This window comes from Triticum aestivum, chromosome 1D (genome assembly GCF_018294505.1).
Source record: "Triticum aestivum cultivar Chinese Spring chromosome 1D, IWGSC CS RefSeq v2.1, whole genome shotgun sequence".
Lineage (NCBI taxonomy): Eukaryota > Viridiplantae > Streptophyta > Magnoliopsida > Poales > Poaceae > Triticum > Triticum aestivum.
In genome coordinates, this window is record NC_057796.1 from 338,689,587 (window position 1) to 338,698,012 (window position 8,426).

The window sequence follows — 8,426 nt, forward strand, 5'->3', positions numbered from 1 at the left end:
CAGTGAGAGTGAGAACATAACGATATCCTCCGCGAGCCTCAACACTCATTGGACCGCACACATCGGTATGTATGATTTCCAATAAGTTGGTTGCTCGCTCCATTTTTCCGGAGAACGGAGTCTTGGTCATCTTACCCATGAGGCATGGTTCGCACGTGTCAAATGATTCGTAATCAAGAGACTCCAAAAGTCCATCTGCATGGAGCTTCTTCATGCGTTTGACACCAATGTGACCAAGGCGGCAGTGCCACAAGTATGTGGGACTATCGTCATCAACTTTACATCTTTTGGTATTCACACTATGAATATGTGTAACATCACGTTCGAGATTCATCAAGAATAAACCATTGACCAGCGGGGCATGACCATAAAACATATCTCTCATATAAATAGAACAACCATTATTCTCGGATTTAAATGAGTAGCCATCTCGAATTAAACGAGATCCTGATACAATGTTCATGCTCAAAGCTGGCACTAAATAACAATTATTGAGGTTTAAAACTAATCCCGTAGGTAGATGCAGAGGTAGCGTGCCGACGACGATCACATCGACCTTGGAACCATTCCCGACGTGCATCGTCACCTCGTCCTTTGCCAGTCTCCGCTTATTCCGCAGTTCCTGTTTTGAGTTACAAATATGAGCAACCGCACCGGTATCAAATACCCAGGAGCTACTACGAGTACTGGTAAGGTACACATCAATTACATGTATATCACATATACCTTTGGTGTTGCCGGCCTTCTTGTCCGCTAAGTATTTGGGGCAGTTCCGCTTCCAGTGACCACTTCCCTTGCAATAAAAGCACTCGGTCTCAGGCTTGGGTCCATTCCTTGGCTTCTTCCCGGCAACTGGCTTACCGGGCGCGGAAACTCCCTTGCCGTCCTTCTTGAAGTTCTTCTTACCCTTGCCTTTCTTGAACTTAGTGGTTTTATTCACCATCAACACTTGATGTTCCTTTCTGATCTCGACCTCCGCTGATTTCAGCATTGAATATACCTCAGGAATGGTCTTTTCCATCCCCTGCATATTGAAGTTCATCACAAAGCTCTTGTAGCTCGGTGGAAGCGACTGAAGGATTCTGTCAATGACCGCGTCATCCGGGAGATTAACTCCCAGCTGAGACAAGCGGTTGTGTAACCCAGACATTCTAAGTATGTGCTCACTAACAAAACTATTTTCCTCCATTTTACAGTTGAAGAACTTGTCGGAGACTTCATATCTCTCGACCGGGGCATGAGCTTGGAAAACCATTTTCAGCTCTTCGAACATCTCATATGCTCCATGTTTCTCAAAACGCTTTTGGAGACCCGGTTCTAAGCTGTAAAGCATGCCGCACTGAACGAGGGAGTAATCATCAGCACGTGATTGCCAAGCGTTCATAACGTCTTGGTTCTCTGGGATTGGTGCTTCACCTAGCGGTGCTTCTAGGACATAATATTTCTTGGCAGCTATGAGGATGATCCTCAGGTTTCGGACCCAGTCCGTATAGTTGCTGCCATCATCTTTCAGCTTGGTTTTCTCTAGGAACGCGTTGAAGTTGAGGACAACGTGGGCCATTTGATCTACAAGACATATTGTAAAGATTTTAGACTAAGTTCATGATAATTAAGTTCATATAATCAGATTATTCAATGAACTCCCACTCAGATAGACATCCCTCTAGTCATCTAAGTGAAACATGATCCGAGTTAACTAGGCCGTGTCCGATCATCACGTGAGACGGACTAGTCAAGATCGGTGAACATCTCTATGTTGATCGTATCTTCTATACGACTCATGCTCGACCTTTCGGTCCTCCGTGTTCCGAGGCCATGTCTGTACATGCAAAGCTCGTCAAGTCAACCTAAGTGTATTGCGTGTGTTCCGAGGCCATGTCTGTACATGCTAGGCTCGTCAACACCCGTTGTATGCGAACATTAGAATCTATCACACCCGATCATCACGTGGTGCTTCGAAACAACGAACCTTCGCAGCGGTGCACAGTTAGGGGGAACACTTTCTTGAAATTATTATAAGGGATCATCTTACTTACTACCGTCGTTCTAAGCAAATAAGATGCAAAACATGATAAACATCACATGCAATCAAATAGTGACATGATATGGCCAATATCATTTTGCTCCTTTGATCTCCATCTTCGGGGCACCATGATCATCTTCGTCACTGGCATGACACCATGATCTCCATCATCATGATCTCCATCATTGTGTCTTCATGAAGTTGTCACGCCAACGATTACTTCTACTTCTATGGCTAACGCACTTAGCAATAAAGTAAAGTAATTTACATGGCGTTATTCAATGACACACAGGTCATACAAAAAATAAAGACAACTCCTATGGCTCCTGCCGGTTGTCATACTCATCGACATGCAAGTCGTGATTCCTATTACAAGAATATGATCAATCTCATACATCACATATATCATTCATCACATCTTCTGGCCATATCACATCACATAGCACATGCTGCAAAAACAAGTTAGACGTCCTCTAATTGTTGTTGCAAGTTTTTTTTACGTGGCTTGTATAGGTTTCTAGCAAGAACGTTTCTTACCTACGTAAAACCACAACGTGATATGCCAATTTCTATTTACCCTTCATAAGGACCCTTTTCATCGAATCCGTTTCGACTAAAGTGGGAGAGACAGACACCCGCTAGCCACCTTATGCAACTAGTGCATGTCAGTCGGTGGAACATGTCTCACGTAAGCGTACGTGTAAGGTCGGTCCAGGCCGCTTCATCCCACAATGCCGCTGAAACAAGATAAGACTAGTAACGGCAAGAAGAATTGGCAACATCTACGCCCACAACTGCTTTGTGTTCTTCTCGTGCATAGTAACTACGCATAGGCCTGGCTCATGATGCCACTGTTGGGGATCGTAGCAGAATTTTAATTTTCCTACGCATCACCAAGATCCATCTATGGAGCATACTAGCAACGAGGGGAAAGGAGTGCATCTACATACCCTTGCAGATTGCGAGCGGAAGCGTTCCAATGAACGAGGTTGATGGAGTCGTACTCGCCGTGATCCAAATCACCGATGACCGAGTGCCGAACGGACGGCACCTCCGCGTTCAACACACGTACGGAGCAGCGACGTCTCCTCCTTCTTGATCCAGCAAGGGGGGAGGAGAGGTTGATGGAGATCCAGCAGCACGACGACGTGGTGGTGGAAGTAGCGGGTTCCCGGCAGGGCTTCGCCAAGCGCAAGCGGGAGCGAGAGGTGTTGCAGGGGGAGAGGGAGGCGCCAGGGGCTGTAGTGCTGCTGCCCTCCCTCCCCCCTTATATATAGGCCCCCTGGAGGGGGGGCGCCGGCCCTGGAACCCATCTACAAGGGGGCGGCGGCCAGGGGGGAAACTTTCCCCCCAAGTCAAGTGGGGCGCCCCCACCCCCAGGGTTTCCATCCCTAGGCGCAGGGGGGAGGCCCATGGGGGGCGCCCCAGCCCACTAAGGGCTGGTTCCCTTCCCACTTCAGCCCATGGGGCCCTCCGGGATAGGTGGCCCCACCCGGTGGACCCCCGAGACCCTTCCGGTGGTCCCGGTACAATACCGATAACCCCCGAAACTTTCCCGGTGGCCGAAACTAGACTTCCTATATATAATTCTTCACCTCCGGACCATTCCGGAACTCCTCGTGACATCCGGGATCTCATCCGGGACTCCGAACAACTTTAGGGTTTCCGCATACTAATATCTCTACAACCCTAGCGTCACCGAACCTTAAGTGTGTAGACCCTACGGGTTCGGGAGACATGCAGACATGACCGAGACGCCTTTCCGGTCAATAACCAACAGCGGGATCTGGATACCCATGTTGGCTCCCACATGTTCCACGATGATCTCATCGGATGAACCACGATGTCGAGGATTCAATCAATCCCGTATACAATTCCCTTTGTCAATCGGTATATTACTTGCCCGAGATTCGAACGTCGGTATCCCAATACCTTGTTCAATCTCGTTACCGGCAAGTCTCTTTACTCGTACCATAATGCATGATCCCGTGGCTAACTCCTTAGTCACATTGAGCTCATTATGATGATGCATTACCGAGTGGGCCCAGAGATACCTCTCCGTCATACGGAGTGACAAATCCCAGTCTCGATCCGTGCCAACTCAACAGACACTTTCGGAGATACCCGTAGTGTACCTTTATAGTCACCCAGTTACGTTGTGATGTTTGGCACACCCAAAGCACTCCTACGGTATCCGGGAGTTGCACGATCTCATGGTCTAAGGAAAAGATACTTGACATTGGAAAAGCTCTAGCAAACGAACTACACGATCTTTTATGCTGCTTAGGATTGGGTCTTGTCCATCACATCATTCTCCTCATGATGTGATCCCGTTATCAATGACATCCAATGTCCATAGTCAGGAAACCATGACTATCTGTTGATCAACGAGCTAGTCAACTAGAGGCTTACTAGGGACACGTTGTGGTCTATGTATTCACACATGTATTACGATTTCCGGATAACACGATTATAGCATGAACAATAGACAATTATCATGAACAAAGAAATATAATAATAACCATTTATTATTGCCTCTAGGGCATATTTCCAACATGTTTTTATTTACTATGCATATTAGGTTTGACTGAAGTCAAACTTCATAAAATTTGACCAAATTTATATAAAACTAGCAAGATGCCCGTGCGTTGCACGGAACATCAAGATCTTGTGGGAGAAAGGGATGAACGAGGGAAGGCCTTATCTGCAAATGTGGAGAGGAGTGCGGGTAAATTGTCATAGTTTCCTTCCTATCCGTTAGATATAGATCAGACGACCTATATTGCAGGATGGCAGGCACAGCATCATCACCAACTCTGCTTTTTATAAGAGTAGAAAGATGAACATTTACAATAGCAAATCTTATGATGTGAAAGTATATTCAATAATGAATCTAATGGTATTGATTTGTTATTTTATATGTTATTATTTCTGTCTATAAACTTTGTCAAAGTTTACAAAGTTTGACTTTGAGCAAAGCTAAAATGCGGAGTAAATAAAAACAGAGGGAGTACGCAGGGACTAGTATAGTTACTACTGCCGGAACATGGTAAGTTGGACCCCTAAATGCGGGCACGGACCGGGCACACCTCAATTATTCCTTCAAACAGTCGGACACCTACATTTAGCACACCATCCGACTACTTAATCAAGTGTTACGCTTCACTACTTGAAAAGGAAAAGGGTAGTACCGTACCCAAAACCACCACACTTGGGGCTAGGGTAACAACTTGGTACTCTACCACATTTGAACCAGGGCACAAAAACCACCTGTTCTGCGCCTAATGCACAACACGGAGCACTGACGCTCGAATTTGGCCGAGAAAACAGGGAAACCGACATGTGGAGCACACCTGTCAGGACGACGTGGCGCAGACTAGTCCAATGGAGGAGCTGGCCCACGACCTCCTCGCCACTGGCAACCATTCATGTGGGTCGTGGGGGCCAGCAACGTGGCGTAGCTCCAGCACCGCCTCTGGACACGGCGACTGCGGTGAGCGACACGCTCATTGTCGCTGGACACGGTCGGCTTCAGTGTGCCAAGGGTGGCGTTAGCGCGGTGGCATGACCAGCAGATCAACACCCCGCTCGTTGAGGATGCACGGGCATCGAAGTGCACGCGCGCCGCGACGCGTCCGCGGAGTGGTGTAGCGCGGCCAACTGCATCCCCAGGACCTGAGACCATGTCGGGTCGTCTTGCTTTTTCAATGACATGTCGGGATCGCATGTGAGCAAAGGGCATCGCCAACATTGCCACGACCGTAGTTGACTACCCTGGCACACGAAAAACCCACGTCCCTCGCACCGTCGCGTGGTGCGTTCCCAGCCGGCACCAGCTGCCCGCATTCATGCCGTCCGTCCGTATGCCGTCGTTAAGAGGCTCGGTGCCCGAGGAACCAACTACGGCGACTTAATGACGCACCCGGACGCTTGGCCTCACCGGAATGCGCTACTTAAAGTGGCAACGCCCAGCTAACCTCCACACCATAGCGCATCGTCCTGCTACCTGGCACCACATCCGCCATGACCGCAAGCACGAACGCTCTGCGGGAGAGCTTGTCTTCGGGGATGAATCTCGAGGTCGCCGCCCTCGCTCAAGTCGCTGCTCGCGACACAATAGCGGCGTAGCCGGACGCGGACGAGACCGCACAAGCGGTGGCCACACTGGCGGCCGGCGATGGGAGCACCGTGCTACCTCTTGAGCATGCGTTGGTTTTCCCTTGAAGAGGAAAGGGTGATGCAGCAAAGTAGCGTAAGTATTTCCCTCAGTTTTTGAGAACCAAGGTATCAATCCAGTAGGAGACTACACGCAAATCGCCTAGTACCTGCACAAACAATCAAGAACCTTGCAACCAACGTGATAAAGGGGTTGTCAATCCCTTCACGGTCACTTGCAAAAGTGCGATCTGATAAAGATAATAAGATAAATATTTTTGGTATTTTTGTTGTATAGATCAGAAAATAAAGATTGCAAAATAGTAAACTAGAATTATAGATCGGAAACTTATATGATGTAAAGTAGACCCGGGGGCCATAGGTTTCACTAGTGGCTTCTCTCAAGATAGCATATATTATGGTGGGTGAATAAATTACTGCCGAGCAATTGATAGAAAAGCGCATAGTTATGAGAATATCTAGGCATGATCATGAACATAGGCATCACGTCCGTGACAAGTAGACCGAAACGATTCTGCATCTACTACTATTACTCCACACATCGACCGCTATCCAACATGCATCTAGAGTATTAAGTTCATAAGAACAGAGTAATGCATTAGGCAAGATGACATGATGTAGAGGGATAAACTCAAGCAATATGATATAAACCCCATCTTTTTATCCTCGATGGCAACAATACAATACGTGTCGTTTCCCTTTCTGTCACTGGGATCAAGCACCGCAAGATTGAACCCAAAGCCAAGCACTTCTCCCATTGCAAGAAAGATCAATCTAGTAGGCCAAACTAAACCGATAGGTCTAAGAGACTTGCAAAGATATTAAATCATGCATATAAGAATTCAGAGAAGAATCAAATATTGTTCATAGATAATCTTGAGCATAAACCCACAATTCATCGGATCTCGACAAACACACCGCAAAAAGAATTACATCGAATAGATCTCCAAGAAGATCGAGGAGAACTTTGTATTGAGATCCAAAGAGAGAGAAGAAGCCATCTAGCTAATAACTATGGACCCAAAGGTCTGTGGTAAACTACTCACACATCATCAGAGAGGCTATGGTGTTGATGTAGAAGCCCTCCGTGATCGATTCCCCCTCCGGCGGAGCGCCGAAAAAGGCCCCAAGATGGGATCTCACGGGTATAGAAGGTTGCGGTGGTGGAAAAGTGGTTTCGTGGCTCTCCTGGATGTTTTTAGGGTATAAGAGTATATATAGGCGAAAGAAGTAGGTCGGTGGAGCCACGAGGGGCCCACGAGGGTGGAGGGCGCGCCTACCCCCCTGGGTGCGCCCTCCTACCTCGTGGCCGCCTCGTTGCTTCCTTGACGTCCACTCCAAGTCTCCTGGATTGCGTTTGTTCCAAAAAAGATCCTCGCGAAGGTTTCGTTCCGTTTGATATTCCTTTTCTGCGAAACACTGAAATAGGCAAAAAAACAGCAATTTGCACTGGGCCTTCGGTTAATAGGTTAGTCCCAAAAACAATATAAAAAGGTATATTAAAGCCCATTAAACATCCAAAACAAATAATATAATAGCATGGAACAATAAAATATTATAGATACGTTGGAGACGTATCACACCGTCATCCACGCGTCCTACTTGCCGCCGTCCAACGTCCGGCACCGCCGAGGTCGGGGACTCCTCCGAGGATGGGTAGGGCATGGGAGGCGGCAGGGCATGGTGTGCCAACTGGCCGGTCCGTCTCCCGTGTTCTAATCTTCCTTGCCGGAGACCGCACCTTCACTTCACGGGTCTTGAACCCCGCCCCCGTACATGGAGATCGCGGATGGAGGACGCTAGTCGCCGCCGTAGAATAGGTTTAGGGTCGGGTCTTTTATTTTTCTGTCCTATAAAAGTTCGAAATGTAATGAAAATCTGCCGTGTTTGCATTAATCTCGGCCGGTGTATATGAACTTTCACAATAATATAGTATATTGTAGGAGTACTAGCAAGATGCCCGTGCGTTGCACAGAACATCAAGATCTTGTGGGAGAAAAGGATGAACGAGGGAAGGCCTTATCTGCAAATGTGGAGAGGAGTGCGGGTAAATTGTCATAGTTTCCTTCCTATCCGTTAGATATAGATCGGACGACCTATATTGCAGGATGGCAGACACACCATCATCACCAACTCTACTTTTTATAAGAGTAGATAGATATGGAATGATGATTTGTTTTTGTGTGTATAAACTTAGAAGGTTTGAACCGAGACAAAGCTAACATGC